The 24,548-nt window shown below is 46.7% G+C and overlaps 1 protein-coding gene across 3 annotated transcripts in view; it reads left to right on the top strand.

Moving 5' to 3' along the window:
* LOC147107705 (NXPE family member 3-like) overlaps positions 1 to 24,548 on the top strand; it is a 93,097-nt gene that overhangs the window by 7,291 nt on the left and 61,258 nt on the right. The window contains exon 2 of one of the 3 annotated variants that reach the window (XM_086006930.1): positions 8,631 to 8,747. The exons of the other annotated variants lie outside the window; for them this stretch is intronic. The gene's annotated coding sequence lies outside the window, so the exon portion shown is untranslated. The remainder of the gene's footprint in view (positions 1 to 8,630; positions 8,748 to 24,548) is intronic. 3 annotated transcript variants of the gene reach the window in all.

Below are 24,548 nucleotides of genomic sequence, written 5' to 3'. Positions count from 1 at the left end.
TCTGGGTGCTGCCTGTGGGACGGTTTTGTTTGGGTTGCTGATTAAGTCCAACTGGCCCGCCTTCGGGCTGATGAGGCATATCATCCCCTTCGCCCTCTAAGGCCATGCCCAAGCTTTCTATCTCCTCTCTACAGGGCCCGTGATCTGCCTCCTCGAACCCCCGGTTGCAGGCTAGCTTGTATGCTGCCTTTACCTCCCTTACTTTCTCCTCCTGCTCTTTTAATTTTTGGGTGATGTCGCAAATCATGTCCTGCAGCCTTATCTCGCTGCCCCTCGCCTCTCTGACCTGGTATTCTAAGTGCTCCATCTTGCGCCTAGCGCTGGCTTTACTTTCAGCGGTCTGGTATTCCAGGCGCTCTACCCTTGCCTGATGTTCCCGTTGCACCTCGATGGCCCGGGCCTCCAGGCGCTCTACCTTCGCCTGGTGTTCCTTGGCCGTCTGCGCTCTTTCTTGGCTTAATGCCTGAAGCGCCACTAGCACCTTCTCTTCCGCTAAAACCTTATCCTGCATTTCTAGGGCCAATTTCTTGAGCTTGGCAGCCTGCGCTGCTGCAACACTGTCCAGCACTAGGACTTGTTTCTTATAACACATTAACCAGACTGCCTTTTCAAATGCTCTCTTATGCTGTTTACTCGCCGTCCACTGGGTAGCGGCGTCTATGGGACGCTCGGCCTTTAACATAGCGCCCACCCATTTCTTGGCGATATTGACCTTTCTGCACACATAAGTGGACAACCTCTCTTCCATTGCGGTTTCTCCCTCCGCACCACTGTCTGTCATATCGCATAATGTCGCCGATGCTCCTACCTGGCTCGCCATTTCTGTAAGGGGAATTTGGTTTGGGGTTTTTGTCTGGTCAGTCAGTCGTGTGCCTGAGCTGCCCCAGCCCCGTGTGGTTCGAATCGCTTCCACCTCTTTAGCTCTGAGCACTGGACTTATTTTCGAGCAGCGATATAGACAAACGAGACCAGTGGTTTGGTGCAAAGAAAACCAATGTTTATTAAAATAGAGAAATAACTACTATACAGAGAAAATCACTATGGATGCAACACAATTACACTTAGCGGGGGAGGAGAAACGGACACACCGAGGGAAAATGACTAAAATGACAATTTTAGCAATCCCCTTAACTCACATCCTTTACACCTATCTAGGTTATCTTATGATGGGCCAGAAAATTGATGCGCACCAGTCTACGATGTTGGAACGCCTGCTCTGTGCCCCGTTGCCTGCCGATGTCTTTAGGGTTTTCACTGCCCAAAACAGAGATACCCCAGTGATTTAAATGTAACTGCGGGTATCCTGCTTCCCTGGCCGGGCTCTTCGTCGATGATTCTCTTGATGGTAAGGCAGGGCACCGTAGTCGAGGTGGGAGAGAGAGATGGCTTCCCGAGGGACTAGTTATACCCCTCCTGGTAGCCCTTATCTCCCGCCAGATCAGCTTGTTTCTTTGTCTGACCTGGACGTGTTGAAGCTTATACAAAGGAAACCGATCTGGGCCCATCGACCTGGATGGCCGCTTAATCGGTTTTTAAACGTCTCATAAGTGTTCCCCTTTGTCCAACTGGTTTCGTGATGGGGCCATTCCAGTTTGAATGCCCCGTTGATCGCTTGCAAACAGTGTTGATGTCCTCTAACGAAGGTCTGAATGCAGCTATTACATATTGACTGTCTGTGCAAACGACCTTGATGGGTTTTAATCAGAGGCCCGAATGCCACTGGGTTTGCTTCTCATGCATAAATGCAGAAGGTTTGTCTGCATTCTAATTTCTGGAAAGTTCCTTCTTTGTCGGCCCAAAACTGAAACTTACAGGCCTTGGCCATGAGGTTGACCGCAGCCATCTTCTGGAGCCCTGGATTTTAAACTCCGTCCAGCCAGGGTTTCTTCAATAAGCCAGAAGTAAATCTTCGGGGGAGACATGAAATTTGCGAATCCTTTCAGTCCCCCCTAGGATACTGAAACTTGCTTGAAGTGTCCAATCAAGGTGAGCCAATTTCTGACCCCCCCCCCCCCCCCCCCACAAACAACCTTCCCCTATATTTATCTATCCACGATCCCCCGACACATACATTCCCCTTACTTAGGGAAAACCGCAGTGTACGACTGGCATCTATCGATAGAAACAATTACTATCTGTTACAATAGTCCAAGCACGGAGGGGTCCAACACCCCTGCACTACTTGGGACATCATAAAACTTTATTACAACACAAAATCTTTGATAAAATTAAACATCAGGCCAAAACCATATTTATTAAAAATAACAAACGGAAAGAACGAGCTTTATTAAAAAATAACAAACGGATCTGCCATCACTCGGCAGTGATATGACGCAAAGCTCACGTGGGTGTTTCTTCTTCCAGCCGGGCATACTGGTCCTTCCACAACCCTTTTGCTTTAAATTCTACCCTGGGACCCTTTCTCCTACACTGGACACAAACCAGGTAGAGGACGATCCCTAGCTGACAGACTACTAAGATGTGGGACGCCATTCGAATCCAGGAGGGGACCTCTATACTTTCAAAAACGTCCCACCAGGGCGGGGTCGTAATATCTAAAATGTCGGCCCCTATCTGTACAGTTTTCTGTTCCAAAGTGTAGAAGTGCTTTTGTGATAGTAGAACGGCTTTTAATAATTTGGTAAGGTGCTCTGGGAGAGGGGGAATCGGGTAACCGAAGTGGGCGACATATAAAACATCATTAAAAACACCCCTTCTTTGCCTCCCAATCCCGTCCCAAATCTCGTGGTGAGTATACAATTCGGTCTTATTGACCTCCGAAAAGTCAAATACACGGAATTTTCGAAACATGTCTGTTAATAGGGCTTGGTACAATTTGGCAGTCTCTGCGGGGCACCACGCGGGTAAGTGTACCTCAGTGAGGTTTAAAATCACAGAGGCCACTGCGTAATGCACTCCTTGGTACAGCACCTGGTCTGTGGGTACTAGCACCAGGCCGTTCCCTGGTCCCTTGGTGGTGGGGCATCCCTCTGCTACTGTTCGTGACGTCGGGGTCGTGGGCAGGGGCCGTCTGGGGCGGGTCAGTAATTCAGTGGCATTAACCGAGATTGGGGAGTACGGGATCGCGCATACGTCCAGGCGGGACTCCCAGTCCATCCCCCCCTCCTGTTATTTTGCCACTGGCTGCGGAAAATGATGGAAACGCCTGTGGGGTAGACCTTCTCTGATCCCCCACATACAGATGTAGATCCCCTGATCCGGTTCCCACCATTTATCCCAGCACACACTTAACCCTCCCTGGGTCCCTGTAATGGTCCTGTGAGTGTCATTCCCTAACCTTTCCCACTCTACCTTGGGGTTTCCCATGTCTTTGCTTAACTTTCTGAGCCACCACCACCTATCCAGGGGAACGTCCCCTTTACACGTCAAACATATTCTTTTGCCCACGGTGACGCTAATCCTTGGGGTGACGATTCGTATCCTCGGGCACTGGAGGGAGGCCTCCCCATACGTGAAGCCGGTCTCGGTTGAATTGGATCCCAGTCATCCTGGCCAGCTCCCCTTGTGGACATACGAGGTGATTTCATCCGCCTCCTGTAGGCCACTTCCGTCGTGTGCTAGGGGCGCTCTCTTCCCCGAGCATCCGAAGATATGATGGTCCTCGACATCGCCCCTTCTCGCGAGGCTCAGCCCGAATAGGGCGAGCAGGATTATGCCTCCGCACATTTCGAAATTCTGAAAAAGACATAAAAGCATCTAGCCAGGTTCCCTGGAGGCTCCCTGGCTCGGGGGAAGTGTGATCGGGTCCCGCGACCTCGGCTCACGTAGACAGCACTCTGGAACGGTTTCAAACTTAAAACTTATAGACTACCGGTTCCTTACATAGAATTAAATTAAAACACCCTAACTTAACCCTCTATACACATTACTTAAAATTATACTACCTAAACTATATACATCCGCCGCCCGTCTCCGGGCGGCCAGCCTAATCCCTGTTTGGGCTGCTGCAGGCTGCTCCCTGCGGCGTGGCTGCACTGACCTGCACTTCTGGTCCCTTGCAGTCTGTAGCTGCTAGCTGGGGACCTTTGTCTTCCGACTTCTCTTTAACTCGGGAGGTTGTCGTTTTAAGCTGGGGAGTCGGTGACCATACCTTTCTGGGCTGGGGTGTCCGAGGAGACCTTCTAGGGAGGGCTACGAGTGGACCTTTGGCTTGGACCGCAGCCTTTGCTAGCGCGGTCTGTGGGTTTTCCACGACTGCTGGCTGGGGGTCCTCTCCCTCAGGTTTCACCTCTCCCAAACTTGGGCTGAGGGCAGGTAACCTTTCGCCGCCTGTTGCAGCAGGCTGTGAGTCTCCGCCCCCAGGTTCCAAACCTGGGTCGGGGGCGGGATTCTCGCGCTCGGACTCCTCCCCATCTGAATCCCAGAGGATTGGGGGAGTGTCCTGAACGGTGGGCGGAATGGCTCCTCCCCTGACACAAGACACAGCGCCTGCCTGTGCAGCCTGTAAGCTTGTACCCGCTGCGGGCTGAGGATCTCTATCCTCAGACCTTGTCCCAACTGGCTGCTCTTTCTTTTCGGGTTTAAACAACTTACATTGTTTAATATAACTAGCAGCCTGCCAGTAACCCGGTTCTAAATTCTTTCTCCTTACCAGGGTGGCCTTAAAGGTGGAATCTTGGGTTTGGACCTGCTTTTGGTCCGGGGCCAAAGCTACCCCCTGTGTGCCTCCCTTGTCCCGGATTGCTGCTATCGGGCCTGCTCTACAGAGGTCCCAGAACTCTCCTTCCCTGTCCCCCTGCTTGGCCACCTCGTCGGTCTTGTGGTTACCCTCCCACGTGGTATGGAGGGATCCTAAATCTATGCCCAAAGGTTTTGACCTTTCCCCAGCCTGTTCGTTCCCTGTGGATCCTATTAAGCTAAATGGGACCTTGTTAGACTGGGGTGAATTGGTCAGGTCTTCCGAATGGACCAACATGCTGGAAGCTCCAGTTTCCACCGACTATCTCCCTGGCACCGTCTTCACCCCCATCTTAACATAGGGCCTGCTCCCCTCAGCATTTTCGCGGGGACACAGGTCGACAGGCTGCGCTGGTTCTAGTCATTGCTGGGAGTGGGATGGGGCAGACGGGGTCAAAGCACTGATGGTGGCTGCTATTCTCCCCTGGCTGGTCAGGAGGAGAGATTGTATCGACTCCAAGAGTGGCTCGATCGCAGCGGGAGGGATATCTGGCTCTGCCTTTTGGGCTGGGGCTGTGGAGTTCTTTACTTTATTGTCTTTCCATGGATTTTTACAATCCTTGCGCCAGTGGCCGTCCTTACCGCACCCGTAACAGTTCCCCTCCTGGTGCCACTCTTTCTTATTCTGGCCCCCAGGTTTAACCTCATGGACTTTCCCCTTGGGTTGGGGCGTCTCGATACCCCTTATATTTTTTAATGTTATCGTGAGCTGGCGGATCACCGTTTCCTCGGTGGCCTGGGGGCTACTGGGGTCAAACCAGGCCGCAGCCTGGGCTCGGATTTGGGGCAGGCAGTTTGTCATTAGACAACGGGGCCAGTGGGTCAACTGGACTTGGTTCAGTAATGTCCGTGCTGGCATTCCCGGGCACACGCTCCGGTAGACTGGCCACAGCCTGTCTGGGAACGTCTGCGGGGACTCCCCTGGGAGCTGTACTGTTTTTTCCACCTGGGCGAACGGCCTACCGTCATTGAGTCCCTTGGCCTCCAATATCTCGTTCCTCAAATCCTCATAATCTTTCTGCCCCTTTTTACATTCATTGGACAGGGTCTGGAGGAGATCACTCCCCAGAGAAAACAGCATCATCTTAGCTTGCTCTGCGTCATCGCAGTCATTAACGCACGCTGCCTGTTCTATGTCCCTGAAATGCAGAGAGGGGTCTCCCTTTTCGGTGAGCTTGGGGATGTGACTAACCATGGCCCGGAGCTGTTTGGTGCCATGAGGCACCACAAACTGATTTTGGATGGCCCCTGGGTCCCCGTCGTCAACGGGCGGGCCGTACCTCCGTTGTCGGAGGGGGTACACCGGCCCTAGTCCCGGCCTATCTAGCGGGGCCTGCTGTGCTTCCCCTACCACTTCATCTTCCACCCCTCCTTGCTGCCAGAACTCCTGAAAGCTCGGAGCTATGGGTGGCGGCCGTGGGACCTCTGATTCCCTAGCCAACTTTGTTCTGGGTGCTGCCTGTGGGACGGTTTTGTTTGGGTTGCTGATTAAGTCCAACTGGCCCGCCTTCGGGCTGATGAGGCATATCATCCCCTTCGCCCTCTAAGGCCATGCCCAAGCTTTCTATCTCCTCTCTACAGGGCCCGTGATCTGCCTCCTCGAACCCCCGGTTGCAGGCTAGCTTGTATGCTGCCTTTACCTCCCTTACTTTCTCCTCCTGCTCTTTTAATTTTTGGGTGATGTCGCAAATCATGTCCTGCAGCCTTATCTCGCTGCCCCTCGCCTCTCTGACCTGGTATTCTAAGTGCTCCATCTTGCGCCTAGCGCTGGCTTTACTTTCAGCGGTCTGGTATTCCAGGCGCTCTACCCTTGCCTGATGTTCCCGTTGCACCTCGATGGCCCGGGCCTCCAGGCGCTCTACCTTCGCCTGGTGTTCCTTGGCCGTCTGCGCTCTTTCTTGGCTTAATGCCTGAAGCGCCACTAGCACCTTCTCTTCCGCTAAAACCTTATCCTGCATTTCTAGGGCCAATTTCTTGAGCTTGGCAGCCTGCGCTGCTGCAACACTGTCCAGCACTAGGACTTGTTTCTTATAACACATTAACCAGACTGCCTTTTCAAATGCTCTCTTATGCTGTTTACTCGCCGTCCACTGGGTAGCGGCGTCTATGGGACGCTCGGCCTTTAACATAGCGCCCACCCATTTCTTGGCGATATTGACCTTTCTGCACACATAAGTGGACAACCTCTCTTCCATTGCGGTTTCTCCCTCCGCACCACTGTCTGTCATATCGCATAATGTCGCCGATGCTCCTACCTGGCTCGCCATTTCTGTAAGGGGAATTTGGTTTGGGGTTTTTGTCTGGTCAGTCAGTCGTGTGCCTGAGCTGCCCCAGCCCCGTGTGGTTCGAATCGCTTCCACCTCTTTAGCTCTGAGCACTGGACTTATTTTCGAGCAGCGATATAGACAAACGAGACCAGTGGTTTGGTGCAAAGAAAACCAATGTTTATTAAAATAGAGAAATAACTACTATACAGAGAAAATCACTATGGATGCAACACAATTACACTTAGCGGGGGAGGAGAAACGGACACACCGAGGGAAAATGACTAAAATGACAATTTTAGCAATCCCCTTAACTCACATCCTTTACACCTATCTAGGTTATCTTATGATGGGCCAGAAAATTGATGCGCACCAGTCTACGATGTTGGAACGCCTGCTCCGTGCCCCGTTGCCTGCCGATGTCTTTAGGGTTTTCACTGCCCAAAACAGAGATACCCCAGTGATTTAAATGTAACTGCGGGTATCCTGCTTCCCTGGCCGGGCTCTTCGTCGATGATTCTCTTGATGGTAAGGCAGGGCACCGTAGTCGAGGTGGGAGAGAGAGATGGCTTCCCGAGGGACTAGTTATACCCCTCCTGGTAGCCCTTATCTCCCGCCAGATCAGCTTGTTTCTTTGTCTGACCTGGACGTGTTGAAGCTTATACAAAGGAAACCGATCTGGGCCCATCGACCTGGATGGCCGCTTAATCGGTTTTTAAACGTCTCATAAGTGTTCCCCTTTGTCCAACTGGTTTCGTGATGGGGCCATTCCAGTTTGAATGCCCCGTTGATCGCTTGCAAACAGTGTTGATGTCCTCTAACGAAGGTCTGAATGCAGCTATTACATATTGACTGTCTGTGCAAACGACCTTGATGGGTTTTAATCAGAGGCCCGAATGCCACTGGGTTTGCTTCTCATGCATAAATGCAGAAGGTTTGTCTGCATTCTAATTTCTGGAAAGTTCCTTCTTTGTCAGCCCAAAACTGAAACTTACAGGCCTTGGCCATGAGGTTGACCGCAGCCATCTTGTGGAGCCCTGGAGCCCTGGATTTTAAACTCCATCCAGCCAGGGTTTCTTCAATAAGCCGAAAGTAAATTTTCGGGGGAAGACATGAAAATTGCGAATCCTTTCAGGTTGACAGTTTCCTTCATAATTAAGGATCCCATTTTCAGAGCCTTATGTTCCACCTTCAATTACTCTCACATTCTGGATAACGAACATATCTTTAAACACGTTCTGGACCTTGACATTGGACGGCATTCCCAGTAGGTATATGGCACCGTAATCCTTGAGCTAGCAGGCTTTAGTATTAATCAGTTTATTAAATCCAAACTGGCTATACCATAGACATTCGATATCTATGGGCAACACAACCGCTTGTGCAAGATGGTACAAAGCCGGAACTACTTCTGATCTTCCTGCATGCCAATTTCTTAACACCGTCGAAGGCAAATGGTGTTGCCCAGTATAATCTACGATGTGTGTTCACAACACTACATGAGCATGTTGTAAGATAACACACCATAGGCCGTGAAATCACTGACTTTACCGTCTTGTCAGTCACTTGGAGTAGGCTTTTTATGTCGGCAATAGTTTGTGCTGCAGCTGCTAGCCCTTGTATGTCATGCAAAATCATATAATCAACTTTACTTGCTTTGTCTTATAGAAACCTGGCTATTTCTGCTTTAACCTGTGACAAATCCAATATAACACTCCGAATCATTCATTGAACAGAATACCAGCTAAGGGTTCAACTACTATTCCACTACTGGATTCTAGCACAGTAAGTGGGCATTGTTCAGGCTCCTCCTGGCTATCAAGGAAAGAACAACGATAAGTCAAATCCTCCACGTTGTAGTTGGAGGCCCAATGTGAGGAAAACCTCACATCAAGCATTTTCTATCCTCCTTTAACCACCTTTGCCTGATTAACATATACCCACTTGTCCTAGAAACCCTTTCCTGAAGTTATTCTCAATTATATGGTATCGATAACCACAGCGACCCTTCAACTTCAGAAATAGTGTGACAGGTTCCCATGAATCGCAACTTTGCCGTATCTCCCACATTATGTTAAAACTGTGCTTTGAAGTCAGCCCTATTGTAGAAATAGGGGGGGTAGGGGGGTTATTGTCTCTGGCCAGTCAGAAGTATCTGAGCTGCTCCAGAGCCCCGTGCGGTTTCGAATCGCTCCCCTTTTCTGGTTCTGACCGCCGGACTTATTTCAGTAGTGATGTAGACAAAACGAGACTTGTGGTTGGGTGCAAAGAAGACCAGTATTTATTGAAATGGAAAGAAATAAATTGAAAATAATGAATACAACACACCTTTACTTAATACAGTACACCTTTGCTTACTACAGCACACCTTTGCATAGTACAGCACTCTTTTGCTTAATACAGCAGACTTTTACTTAATACAGCACACTTTTACTTACCAGGGGAGGAGAAAATGGACATATCGAGGGAAAATTGACTAAAATTACAATTTAACAAAATTCCCCTTTAATCCCACCCCTAATACCTATCTAGGTTGCCTTGTGTAATACCCACTGGAAATGTTATGTACGCTAAGTATGGTTATCAATCTTTAACTTAGACACTATTATTGTTATAAATCCCTGGGTTAAAGTTGCCCATGTGAAGGTACGGCAAGAACTTTTAAGGACACAATGTGACTAAGAGCAGACTTTCCATAATTCTGCACCAGTATCAACTGTTGCAGACAGTGAGGCTGCGCAGTCTCCAGGCAGAAACCCCAGGAGGAAGGGGTGGAGTTGGGTTTTTCGAGCGGGAAACGGGAGCGACTGGAAGAGAAGAGGGCAGGAGCTCTGAAAAGAGGGCTCAGGAGGCAAATGGCTGCCGCATCCCGTCCCGGGCTTGCAAACTTGGCCGCCGCCCTTCGTATTAGTAGCTCTGCATCCAGAACTCAAAGTGGGATTCAGTGATCGTGAAGAGAATTCAACGAAGGGGTTCGGAGTCGTAAGTCTTGCAGACATTATACATACCATGAGCTCCAACTTAAGCGCGCCAACGAAAGAGTGCACTCGAATTTGGACACGGACAGATTCTCCTTTGAATCCATGTAAATGGAGAATGTATGTTTATTATGTCTAGATTCATTCTAATGCATGCAAATGTCTAATTTAGTTCATTGACCTGTAATCTTCTTATACTGTCTGATGTTAAAACTATAAAGTAAGATAATTAGAATTAAGCCATTGTAGTAGTGATCTCCTTACTGGACTATAGAATACTGTCTACAACAGAGACCACATCTCACATATCTAGAGAACCGTGAAGGGGTTACACTTGTAATGGACCAGAAAATCTAATGCTCACCAGTGAACGTCTGCTCCGTGCTCCTGCGGTGTTAGATTCTTCACCGCCCAGAAGTGGAGATACCCCAGTATTTAAAAGTAACTGCTGGTATTCCACTCCTTTGGGCGGGCTTTTGAGTTGTTCTTCTTGCAGGCAGAGCACAGAGGCGAGGCGGCAGAGAGAGAGATGGCTTCCTGAGAGGCTATCTTTATACCCCATTGGGAGCCATAATCTTCGCGCCCAAATCCGGATGTATCTGGGCTATACAAAAGGGATCCAAACTGTCCCCATTGACTGTAATGGGTTTTGAATGTATTACCCATTTCCTTATGACTGGTATGCGCTTAATACAAAATGTCTCAAACATCCTTGTGTTCAGTCAACATCAACTCAAGTGGTTTGTAAACAAACCCATTGTCCTGTGGTCAGTCCAACCGCAATTGATTGACAGCTTTAAGTTAATCAATTGAGCCTTTGTGTCTCGATAGACTCTGGAACGGTACCCATGGATTGGCGGGTAGCTAATGTTACCCCACTATTCAAAAAAGGTGGTAGAGAAAAGGTGGGTAAGCTTGACATCGGTAGTGGGGAAAATGCTAGAGTCCATTATAAAAGATGTAATAGCAGAGCACTTGGAAAGCAGTGACTGGATTAGACAAAGTCAACATGGATTTACAAAAGGTAAATCATGCTTGACTAATCTACTGGAATTTTTTGAGGATGTAACTGGTAAAATAGATAAGGGAGAACCAGTGGATGTGGTGTATTTGGACTTTCAGAAGGCTTTCGATAAGGTCCCGCATAAGAGATTAGCGTGCAAAATTAAGGCACATGGGATTGGGGGCAAGGTATTGACTTGGATAGAGAACTGGTTGGCGGACAGAAAGCAAAGAGTTGGAATAAACGGGTCGTTTTCCGAGTGGCAGGCAGTGACTAGTGGGGTACTGCAAGGATCGGTCCTAGGACCCCAGCTGTTCACAATATAAATGATCTAGACGAGGGAATTGGATGTAATATCTCCAAATTTGCAGATGACACAAAGCTGGGTGGGAGGGTATGCTGTGAGGAGGATGTCGTGAAACTCCAGTACGATTTGGACAGGTTGGGTGATTGGGCAGAAACATGGCAAATGCACTATAATGTGGATAAATGTGAGGTTATCCACTTTGGTGGCAAAAACAGGAAGGCAGATTATTATTTGAATGGCAATAGATTGGGAGAAGGGGGAAGTGCAAAGAGACCTGGGTGTTCTTGTGCACCAGTCGCTGAAGGTAAGCATGCAGGTGCAGCAGGCGGTTAAGAAGGCAAATGGTATGTCGGCCTTCGTAGCAAGAGGGTTCGAGTACAAGAACAAGGATGTCTTGCTGCAGTTGTACAGGGCCTTGGTGAGACCACACCTTGAGTATTGTGTGCAGTTTTGGTCGCCTTACCTGAGGAAGGACGTTCTTGCCATGGAAGGAGTGCAGTGAAGATTCACCAGGCTGATACCTGGGATGGCAGGAATGACATATGAGGAGAGATTGTGTCGCTTGGGCTTATACTCACTGGAGTTTAGAAGATTGAGAGGGAATCTCATCGAAACCTATAAAATTCTGTCAGGCCTGGACAGACTAGATGCAGGAAGGATGTTTCTGATGGCCGGGGAGTCCAGAACCAGGGGTCATAGTCTAAGGATAAGGGGTAAGCCATTTAGGACTGAAATGAGGAGGAATTTCTTCACCCAGAGAGTGGTGAACCTGTGGAATTCTCTGCCACAGAGGGGGGTGGAGGCCAGTTCATTAAGTATATTCAAAAAAGAGTTGGATATATTTCTTAAGGCTAAAGGGATATGGGGAGAAGGCAGGGACAGGGTACTGAATTTGGATGATCAGCCATGATCTCATTGAATGGCAGCAGGCTCGAGGGGCCGAATGGCCTACTCATGCTCCTATCTTCTATGTTTCTATGTCAACATTGTAGAGAGTTCTGTAAACAAACAACCCCTTTGTCCTGCGGTTGAAACTTCCTAAACTGCAGTTGATTGATAGTTTCAAGTACTTCATGCATTTCGCACAGGCTGGTGTTTTTTTTCAAATCCTTTGTAGATATACAAGCAGGCTGTCTTTTGTCTCCTGCCACGAGGCCTGACAGCCATTTTTGATGCCCTTGATTTTTAAGGTATATTCCACCCAGGTTTTCTTTAATCAAAAAAATAATCTTTGGGGCTGTAGAAATTTTTGAAATTCTTGCGAAACCTTACACTTTGTCTTGGGGCGACTCTGGGGGAGGTATGCTGTGCCACGTATAGATGTATCATTTTAAAATTTGCTGCACATTCAACCTCGGACACCACTTCTTCTAACTGTGCAGTCAGATCTTTGTGGATTATGTGCATTTGCAATTGCATTTCTCGCCTGTCAATGCTTCATATGGTGAGTACTGTCCTTATTGGATGGGGCGAGCTTGTAATGCCATCAAAATCAACAGTAACAGTGTGTCCCAATTCTTTCCATTTATTGCTACAAGTTTTCTTAATGCGGTCTTAAGAGAGCGGTTAGCCGTTTTCACTTCACCAGATGACTCGGGGGTGATGGGGAATATGCAAGTCTTGTTCTATCCCAAGCACTTTAAACATTTGGTAAACACTTCGCAAATTGGGGAAATGGGGTCCTTGGTCAGTTTAGACTGTTGAAGAAATTGCCCACCATGCCATTGTCTCTCCCACTAGTGCTCTAGCTGCTACTGCTGCACAATCTCGCGTGGTCATAGAGGAAGAAAAAGAAAGAGCTGCACTTCTATAGCGCCTTTCACAACTTCAGGACATCCCAAAGCGCTTTACAGCCAATGCTTTTGAAGTGTGGCTGCTATTATAATGTATGAAACGTGGCAGCCAATTTGCGCTCCGCAAGATCCTACAAACAGCAATGTGATAATGACCAGATAATCTGTTTTTAGTGATTTTGATTGCGGGCTCAATATTGGCCAGGACACCGGGGAGAATTCCCCTGCTCTTTGAAACATTGCCTTGGGATCTTTTACATCCACCAGACGGGGCCTCGGTTTAACGTCTCATCCGAAAGACAGCACCTCCGACAGTGCCGCACTCCCTCAGTACAGCACTAGATTTTTGCACTCCATTCTGGAGTGGGACTCGAACCCACAACCTTCTGACTCCGAGGCAAGAGTGCTACTAACTGAGCACAGCTGACATAGTGCATAACCTCTATCCATTCTGACAACGTAACCACCACCAGGAGAATGTACTTGTTCTTGTTGGTCATGGCAGGCAATGGACCAACATAATGTATCTGTATCCTTGTCCAAGGTCCTTGCCTCACCACAGTCAATAATAAGGCTTTCAAAAATTACCTTGGTGGGGTTCTTTTGTGCACTTAGTGTGCAGGACTGGCAATAATCTTTAATGTCATAGGCCATCCTTGGCCACCAGCCCATTTTCTTGGCTAATTGCAAAGTTTTTGACACTTCTCCATGTCCAGTTATTAGCAGGTCATGCACTGCACACTTTTTTCGACTCTGCTCTTGCTTTGGCACTGCCCAGGCCATGGCTGTATGTGTTATGTGAACTATTGTGCCTTTGTGAATGGATAGCTACACTTTGTGTTTATCGTATGGTTCTGAGATTTCCTACTTCCCTAACGGCTGTACTTAACACCTTCATCTTGGTCTTATAACTTGGCTGAATCTATATATATTTCTTTCGCCCTGTTTCACTTCCTGCAGTTTGTGTGTGAGTGATGGTGGTCACCGCTGCTAATATTGGTGGCACTTGTAATTCTCTCACTCTCTGCCCCTTGAGCAATTGAACGAGTGAGGCAGGTTCCATGACGAATGGTCAAAATTTGCAGCCCTAGAGTGACCCATTACCATCTTAACAAAGATAGAGATGGTCAACTGAAAGTGAAAGGACACTATTAAGTGAGAAACAGGCACATATTTGACAGGTTTTTGGTCAGATGAAAAGAAACACCCAAATTCTAGTAAAATGACACTAAGTACCTTTTTATAACTGAGTAAACTGGATTCAAAAATTTAAGTACTTGTTGCGTTTGCTTACATATAATTTATGTGCTCACTCAGCTAGATGCTGCCTATATGAGTAAAGGGTTAAGTACTGTCAGTATCCTGAAGACTTGCCAGTTGGAAAGTAAGTGTAGTTGACCACCGCAATTGGTTTAGAAAGCTGATAAGGGAACGGTTTCAAAGATGCTATCTGTGAGTAAATTTAAAACAGTGTACTAAGTTAACTAAAAGCAATTGATTTAAATCGCAACATCAACACACAAGTTCCCATGACTTTTTAACTGTAATGAGGAAATAACTCATTGCATGAAGGAATTAAACAACCTGGGGTAATAATGGAAACCCTTGGGTCCAAGTGCGCTATACCTTAAAGGGAACAGCTTGTTTTTAATTGAGATGCCCTAGCTACGTTCAAAGTCAACAACAACTTGTATTAATATAGCGTCTTTAACGTGGTAAAATGTCCCAAGGCGCTTCACAGGAGTGTTAGAAAAAAAATTGACATTAGGAGAAATTAGGGCAGACAAAGAGTAGGTTTTAAGGAGGGTCTTAAAGGAGGAAAGGGAGGCGGAGAGGTTTAGGAAGGGAATTCCAGAGCTTGGGGCCTTACAGGTGAAGGCACGGCCACCAATGGTTGAGCGATTAAAATCAGGGATGCTCAAGAGGCCAGAATTAGAGGAGCGCAGATATCTTGGGTTGGGGGGAGGCCATGGAGGAATTTGAAAACAAGGATGAGAATTTTAAAATTGAGGCATTGATTTACCGGGAGGCAATGTGCGAGTTAGGACACGGGCAGCAGAGTTTTGGATGACCTCAAGTTTACGTAGGGTAGAATGTGGGAGGCCAGCCAGGAGTGCGTTGGAATAGTCAAGTCTAGAGGTAAAAGGGGCATGGATGAGGGTTTCAGCAGCAGATGAGCTGAGGTAGGGGCGGAGACGGGTGATGTTACAGTGGTGGAAATAGGCGGTCTTGGTTATGGCACGGATATGTGGTTGGAAGATCATTTCATAGAAGATAGGAGCAGGAGTAGGTCATTCGGCCCCTCGAGCCTGTTCTGCCATTTAATGAGATCATGGCTGGGTTAAATATGACACCAAGGTTGTGAACCGTCTGGTTCAGCCTCAGACAGATGCTAGGGAGAGGGATGGAGTTGGTGGCTAGGGAGTGGAATTTGTGGCAGGGACCAAAGACAATGGCTTCAGTCTTCCCAATATTTAGTTGGAGGAAATTTCTGTTGATAAGCAGTTTAGAGACTGTGGAGGGTTCGAGAGAAGTGGTGGTGAGGTAGAGCTGGGTGTTGCCAGCGTTCATGTGGAAACTGATGCTGTGTTTTCGGATGATCTTGCCGAAGGTCAGCATGTAGATGAGAAATACATTGGATAAATCCAGGGAAGCGAACATTTTGGCTGATGGTGGCAATTGAGCACCAACATCAGGTAAGGAGGCTACCGGGGAAGTAGCAGCTAGATTAGATTGATTTTAATTCCCAGAAATCATGGTCAAATGCCATGTTCCATCGGGTTTTCACATAAAATAAATGGAATTATTTAAAAACCCCCAGGCCATGCTTGTATTTGCTGTATGAACTACTGTGCCTTTTTGAACGGATAGCTGCTTTTTGTATTTATCATATAGTTCTGATATTTCCTGCTTCCATAATAACTACTTTACACCTCAACCTGGTCTTGTAACTTTGCTAAATCTAGATATCTCTCCGCCTGTTTCTCTCTTGGAGTTTGTGTGCAAGTGATGGCGGTCACCTCTGCTAATATTGGTGTTGCACATAACTCTTCCCAGATTTGCAATAATAAGCGTCTTTTACGACCTCTGGACTTCCTAAAGTGCTTTACAGCTAAATACAGCTAATGCAGCACTTTTGAAGTGTAGTCACTGTTGTAATGTAGGAAATGTGGCAACCAATTTGCACACAGCAAGATCCCACAAACAACAATGTGATAATGGCCAGATCATCTGTTTTTTTTTAGAGTTAATTACTGTCAGTACCCTGCGGACTTGCTAATTAGAAAGAAGGTGAAATTGCCTGTAGCGCAATCAGTTTAGAAATCGAATGGTTTTCATGCATGCTGTTTGTGAATACATTAAAAAGACTGCACTAAATTGACCAAAAGCAATTGATTTGAATCTCAATATCATCTACTTATTCCACCATGACGTTATAACTGTAATCTGGAAATAACACACTGCATGAAGTAATTAAGCAAAATGGGCAAATTATGGAAACCGTTTGGCAACTGAGTCCAGGTGCATTGTATTGTAAAGGGAACAGCTTGTTTAGAATTGGGGCATTCTAGCAACAGACAAAGTTCAAAATCCATTGGATATATCTAGGGAAGGGAAAATCTTGACTGAGGCTGGCAATCGAGCACCAACATCAAGTAAGGGGGCTACCAGAAATGCAGTTGCTAGAGTAAATTAATTTAATTGCTTATTCTCTCTTTCTGTCTTTTTACACTCTCTCTCTAGCCAGACTTTCACAATCATTAATTTTGAGATTAAATTGCTGGCATTTAGAAATATATGGGTTAATCATGGGCAGCCAGACTGATCCTGTTGCAGGCAGTTCATATTAGTAGTCTTTTTGAAGAATTGGAAAGAGCAGGAAATGAAAGGAAAGAAAGATTTGCATTTGCATTTGCATTTACTGTACATAGTGCCTGTTATGCCAAATTCACTGTACCTATTGAACTAGTAATAAGTAGTCAGCTCAACAACAGTTCAACAATTATGGTTCTTAGTTCAGAGTGTCAAATGTCGGTCGGACTCAGTAAGTTGCATACATTCAGTACTTTATTGGTTAACAAGTTGTTTGAATAACTTACAAGGAAAATGACACGGGACTCACTTCCCTGTGTGCTAGCTTAAAACAATATTACCCGTTTGAAAATTGATCAGCCTTCACGCTGGTGTCCTACAACAAGTCCCGGACTTGTGGCTCCTCCCTTCTCGAGTGTGATTCCCAGGCTCTCGCTACCAGGTTCTCGCTTCTCAACCAGCTCTTGGGTCCCTTCTTTTATTATACCTATATTTTACTACCTATGTGCCGTCCCCCCCGATGTCAGTCATGAGACCTCATGACAGTTAGCTCACAGCTTCTGTGATCATCACAACAGAATGGTCAAGGCGTGCCGTGTGCAGATTCGGCCATTTTGTCTGAGATGTGTTTATCCTTAGCCAATCAGTATCCTTGGTCGTTTAGGGCATTCCAGAGGTCCCTTATTATGTGATTTGCGACTGCTCAACCATTAGACTAGATTGTCACCCTTATCTTGAGTTAATTTATTACTGTCGACTCGATCATCCTGCAAGCTTGTCAACTTTTGCAGGCCTGTTAACTGTTATTTGAGCAGCCCTAGGCCCCCAGCGTCAAGTTTTTGTTTATTTGAGATCTCACTGGCTGCAGTTTTCGCAGTCCTCGACCATTTTCTGAAAGCACCAGTTCATATTTCTACAGTGCCTTTCACGATAACCGGATGTCCCAAAGCGCTTTACAACCAATGAAGTACTTTTTTGAAATGTAGTCATGATTGTAATGTAGGAAACGTGGCATCCAATTTGCACATCTGAGTAGTGTGCCCAGAATGATCTGTATTATATATACTCTACCTACAGCATGTTGCCACCAAACCGATGGCACATCTTGGAGGGGCTCATAAGAGATGCTTCTCAAGTGGAACAGCAAAGATCTGAATTAGAGAAGACCGAGTCGTTCCACATGGAGTATGGAAGATGAGTTAGCAGGGTTCCACTGGATTCAGTGCCGGGGCTTTTTACAATGTACAGAAATGATTTGGATATAGGGAACAAAACAAAGCTCCTTAAGTTTGCCGATGATTCCAGAAAGTTTTTTTCGGGTGGTGGGTTGGCTGCAAACGATGGGGTACAGGTGAACAAAATACAGAGGGATTTGGAAAAATTGTAAAAATTAGGCTGATAAGTGTCTGTTACAGTTTAATGTGGATAAATGTAGAGTGTTATGATTGAAGAATAAGCAGTAGGAAATATAAACTACATGATCGTAGTCCATAGACCATGGTAGCAGATGTTTGGGGGATGGGGGGGGGGGTGGATGGTGTTTCTGGTGTACAGGTTGTTGAAATCATTGAACGATGTGCAGGGGCAATAGTAGACTGTCTGTCTATAGTCAGACTACAAAGAAAAGAAAGAAAGAATTGCCTTTCATGACCTCAGGATGTCCCAAAGCACTTAGCAGCCAATGAAGTACTTTTGAAGTGTAGTCGCTGTTGTAACATAGGAAATATTAGGAGTAGGCCATTCAGGCCCTCTGGCCTGCTGCACCACTGAATTAGATCATGGCTGATCTGCACCTCCATTCCGAGCAGAACATAATCCTAGAAAGTGAGCTGAGTTTGTATAAAGAAATGGTCTGCCCTATCTGGTATACAATGTACAATTCTCATCCCTACTACAGTAGTGACATCTTGGCTTCAGAGAAGAATAACTAAATTAACATCTGGGATTAGACACCTCAGCTATAATGAGAGGCTGTGACAACGGGGAATGCATACACTTGTGAAAAGAAGGTTCAAGGAAACACTTATTGAAGTTGTTGTATAATCCTTTAACCTTTTATTAACAGATTCAAAAAGCCAGAGACAGTAATATGTTTGACAATTAAGTACATTTATTATTGTTTCAATACATTCATTTTAAGACTACAGACAGAGCAGTACGCAGTCCTACGTCTAGAAACTTGTGTGTAAAGAACATCCCGGGAATAGTGAGTGATTGCCTAGCCAAAGCCGTTCACGATGACTCTTCTTGAAGCTAGCTAAAGTTCTTAGTGAATTTTGCTTTGTATCTGTCCTTTGTACTATTTTAGAAACCAGCTTCCATTGTCTAATTATTGCTGAGGTTAATATTGTTTTATTACCCTTGGGTCATTGAACATACAATGATAAAGGCTTCATGTCCTGGTTAATATCCTTGTTGATATCCTGCTACATTATCTTTGCTTCCAATGATTTGTTCTTTGAGCTATAACTTTTTTGTCCTGGAGCGTCAGTGATCAAAAGCTGAGATCTGCCAGCATAGTTTAAACCAATTCTGACTTATTCATGTGAACTTGCCTGATTCCATTCTTAGCTATCTAATCGTAGCTAGAAAATCACCAACAATGGCTTCTCTCCCCACTCCCGCATCACTACCTCTGGTGTCCCCCAAGGATCTATCCTTGGCCCCCTCCTATTTCTCATCTACATGATGCCCCTTGGCGACATCATCTGAAAACACAGCGTCAGTTTCCACATGTACGCTGACGATACCCAGCTCTACCTCACCACCACTTCTCTCGACCCCTCCATGGTCTTTAAATTGACACACTGCTTGTCTGACATCCAGTACCGGATGAGCAGAAATGTTTTCCAATTGAATATTGGGAAGACAGGGCCTGAAGACAATGGCTTCAATCACAAGTTCTGTTCCCTAGCCACTGACTCCATCCCTCTCCCTAGCATCTGTCTGAGGCTGAACCAGACTGTTTGCAACCTTGGTGTCATATTTGACCCTGAAATAAGCTTCCGGCCACATATCTGTGGCATAACTAAGACCGCCTATTTCCACCTCCGTAACATTGCCCGTCTCCGTCTTTGCCTCAGCTTATCTGCTGCTGAAACCCTCATCCATGCCTTTGTTACCTCTAGACTTGACTATTCCAACGCACTCCTGGCTGGCCTCCCACATTCTACCCTACATAAACTTGAGGTCATCTAAAACTCGGCTGCCCGTGTCCAAACTTGCACCAAGTCCCGTTCACCCATCACCTCTGTGCTCTCTGACCTACATTGGCTCCTGGTTAAGCAACGCTTCGATTTCAACATTCGCATCCTTGTTTTCAAATCCCTCCATGGCCTTGCCCCTCCCTATCTCTGTAATCTCCTCCAGCCCCACAACCCCCCCACGCCCCCCCCCCCCCCCCCCAAGATATCTGCACTCCTCAAATTCTGCCCTCTTGAATATCCCTGATTATAATCGCTCAATCATTGGTGGCCGTGCCTTCAGCTGCCTAGGCCCTAAGCTCTGGAATGCCCTCCCTAAACCTCTCGATCGCTCCTCCAAGAAGCTCCTTAAAACCTACCTCTTTGACCAAGCTTAATCTGCCCTAATTTCTTATGTGGCTCGGTGTCGATGTTTTGTTTTATAACACTCCTGTGAAGCGCCTTGGGACGTTTTACTCTGTTAAAGGTGCTATATAAATAAAGCTGTTGTTGTTTAACCATAATTGCTACATAAGCTGTTCTGTGTTAATTTTGTATTAAAATAATGTAAAAACATATCTATATTACAGAAATATTCAAGATCCTTAACAATATAAACAAACTGAACCCTAATTTTTATTATTTTGTCTACTGTGTTTCTGGTATGTGTGGAAATGTATTACTCCGCCATCATCACAAATGAACTCTAATAATAGCCCGTAATTTGCGGTCAGCAAAGGCGCCTGCTGCAGGCCCCGAAGAAAGCTACCCAAAGAGATCTCGTGATCTCTGTGGCGAGAAGTTTGCCTTTTTCGATGTTAAATTGATTGCAGTGCTGTGAATAGGGGAGTCCTAGTGCAATGCTGCAGTAGTGTCAACAAGCTGCCTAAGCAGCCAATCACATTACAAAATTCTCAGACAGGAAACCAGTAAATGAGAAGCTGCTTCATTCAGGACTTAAAAAAAAAATGTTAGAGAGCGAAATAAAGATTGGGACTCTCACATGGGGATAAGGTAGAAGCTGAAATATCAGGAACAAACTTTAAAAACAAATTGTAATTTTTATCATAATGGAGAAATTTGACACTTGACAAATATAACTTTTTTCAGGGCCAGAATGTTTGTTTACCAGTCAATACCCTGTTAAAACCCCAGTTACACCTATTCCAACAAGGCTTAACATTTAATGGAGTGTTTAACAGTGATACTACCGCAGAAAAGCCCAAGTTTTCATCAGGTTTCACTGATTTCACTAATTGCCGGCTATGGACGGTGGCGGGGGAGGGGGGTGTCGGAGCATTGAATGACTGCCCGCAACTTCAGGATTTCCGTGTTTAGTTTTGCATGGGCTAAATCCTGAAGTTGCGATCAGTATCATGGGGGTAATGACGGCGACCGCTGATCATTTGCCGTCAATATCCACTGCAAATTCTGGACCGATACGTTTGATATAATTCCAAACTCTACAATGATGGTGCACAATCTTGCCACCAAATGAATGAAGGGAGCGGGAAGGAGAAATGCTTTATGCATAATGTTGTTAAGTTACGCATGCCTGCTAGAAACAGTGGTGAAAGCTGAATCTATAATACAACTTGTAAAAGGGAAGTGGATAAATATTTGAAAAAGAAAAATGTAAAAGTTATGGGGAAAGGGCGAGGGAATGGATAGGTCTTTCAGAGAGCTGGCTCATGCATGACTGGCCACGTGGCCTCCTTTTGTACTATAAGCCTCTATGATTCTGAAGCCCAGAAAGAAAGCGCTTGCATTTACACAGTGCTGTTCATGACCTCAGGATGTCTCAAAGCACTATACAGCTAATGAAGCATGTTCTGTCCTCCTCACAACTATGATTCGACAGACAGCTAAACCCTCATCACCAAACAGGAGGCACTTTTGAAGTGCAGTCACTGTTGTATTCTAGGGATACACAGCAACCTACTTGTGCACAGCAAGGTTCCACAAATAGCAATGAAATAATGACCAGATAATCTGTTTTGGTGATGTTGGTTGTGGGATAAATATTGGCCATGACACTGGGGGGGGGAAACTCCCCTGCTCTTTGAATAGTGCTGTGGAATTTTTTTACATCCACCTGAGAGGGCAGACGGGGTCTCAGTTTAACATCTCATCTGAAAGATGACACCTCCGACAGTGCAGCACTTCCTCAGTACTGCACTACCGTGTCAGCCTAGATTATGTGCTCAAGTCTCTTGATCAGAAGTTTAATTTAGATTTATTACACAGTGGCTGTTAAATGTGTGTGTGTGTGTGTGGAATTGATTGCCTGGGGAGGCAGGGAAGGTGCAGTCTTTTGATAGAGGGAGGCGGTTGGATATTTTTGAGTCGGAAGCAAAGGGTTATGGTCGATGGGTGTTTTTGTGACTGGAAGGCTGTTTCCAGTGGGGTTCTGCAGGGCTCAGTACTAGGTCTCTTGCTTTTTGTGATATATATCAATGATTTAGATTTGAATGTAAGGGGTATGATTAAGAAGTTTGCAGATGATACAAAAATTGGCCGTGCGGTGGATAATGAAGAAAGTTGCAGACTGCAGGAAGATATCAATGGACTGGTCAGTTGGGCAGAACAGTGGCAAATTGAATTCAATCCGGACAAGTGCGAGGTAATGCATTTGGGGAGGGCTAACAAGGCAAGGTAATACACAATGGCCTAGAAATTGGGTTGAGGCGCCAAGTTCGCCTGAGCGCAGGATTTAGCACAGCGTTCGAGTCTTCAGCGATCGTCAGATATTCAGTTTCATTGCCCCTAGAGGGAGACGGGGCGAGGCTCGAGGCGCTCCGCATCCCTCTTAGGGCGCTGAAACTGAATATCGCAGCGCAACGTGCCGCAGCGCCACACGCTGCGGCACGGCACGCTGCGGTACTGCAGGCCTTTCTCCCATTGTTAAGGGGGAGGGGCCTGCAACAGCGCGATCCCCGATCGCGAATGCCGGCAAAAGATCCTGGCACCGAGGAGAAGTGCCGGGCTCTCGGGGAAACAGCCGGCAATGCTGCGGGGGTGGTCAGGAGGCCGGGGACGGAGGTGCTGGCAGGCGGCTGCTGAAAAAGGCGGCGGCCCCGCACCTCCACCTTAACTTGCGCCGCTGCCGGCACAGTAAGGCCCCATGAACCGGGCGCGGGTAGCGAATGGCGCAACTGTGGCGTTCGCAACCAAATATCGTGAACGGGGCGCGAATGGGGCGCTGCGCACACCGATGACGTCATCGGTGGCGGCGCAGTGCAAAAGGCTAACGCCGCCATTATTGCCCCAACTCAATATCGCGGGAGGCGCAGCCAGTGGCGCTACAGCCACTGCCTGCCTCTTTAGGCGCTAATAAGTGGCGCTACTCACCCAATTTCTCCCCCATTAAATGGTAGGACACTGAGAAGTGCAGAGGATCAGAGGGACCTTGGAGTGCATGTCCACAGATCCCTGAAGGTAGCAACACAGGTAGATAAGGTGGTTAAGAAGCATTACGGGATACTTGCCTTTATTAGCCGAGGCATAGAATACAAGAGCAGGGATGTTATGCTTGAACTGTATAAAACGCTAGTTAGGCCTCAGCTGGAGTACTGTGTACAGTTCTAGTCACCATATTACAAGAAAGATGTGATTGCGCTAGAGAGGGTACAGAGGAGATTTACAAGGATGTTGCCTGGACTGGAGAATTTTAGCTATGAGGAAAGATTGGTTAGGCTGGGGTTGTTTTCTTTGGAACAGAGGAGGATGAGGGGAGACCTAACTGAGGTGTATAAAATTATGAGGGGCCTAGATAGAGGGGATAGGAAGGAACTGTTTCCCTTGGCAGAGGGGTCAAGAACCAGGGAGCATAGATTTAAAGTGAAAGGTAGGAGGTTTAGAGGGGATTTGAGGGGAAATTTTTCACCCAGAGGGTGGTGGGGGTCTGGAACTCACTGCCTGAAAAAGTAGTAGAGGCAGAAACTCTCACCACATTCAAAAAGAACTTGGATATGCACTTGAAGAGCCATAACCTACCAGGCTGCAGACCAAGAGCTGGGAAGTGGGATTAGGCTGGATAGCTCTTTGTTGACCGGCGCGGACATGATGGGCTGAATGGCCTCTTTCCATGCTGTAAATTTCTATGATTCACTGGGCTGAATTTTCACTCCCAAAAACGGGTGGGTTGGGGTTGCGTCAGAGGTTAAAATGCAATACATTTGGAAGAGGAGCTGAACTTGCCTTGAACTCGCCCACTTCTGGTTTTAACAGAGGCAGGCTACCAATCTGCTCGTGAGAAGCGGGATGATCATTTAAGTATTCAAATGAGGCTGCCTGCCTTCATTCTAACAAAGTTCTGACAAAGGATCATCGACCTGAAACGTTAACTCTGTTTCTCTCTCCACAGATCTGCCTGATCTGCGTATTTCCAGCATTTTCTGAGTTTATTTCAGATTTCCAGCATCCACAGTATTTTGCTTTTGCCTTCATTCTAACATTGATTCTATTTTTAACCACAGGCGGCCGGGTTTCCCGGGACTCTGGGAAGCTC

The sequence above is a fragment of the Somniosus microcephalus genome, chromosome 14 (assembly GCF_052327205.1).
Source record: "Somniosus microcephalus isolate GS21.2 chromosome 14, FLI_Smic_1.0, whole genome shotgun sequence".
Classification (NCBI taxonomy): domain Eukaryota; kingdom Metazoa; phylum Chordata; class Chondrichthyes; order Squaliformes; family Somniosidae; genus Somniosus; species Somniosus microcephalus.
Note: the sequence above shows the minus strand (reverse complement) of the source record. Positions and strands in the feature narration are given on the sequence as shown.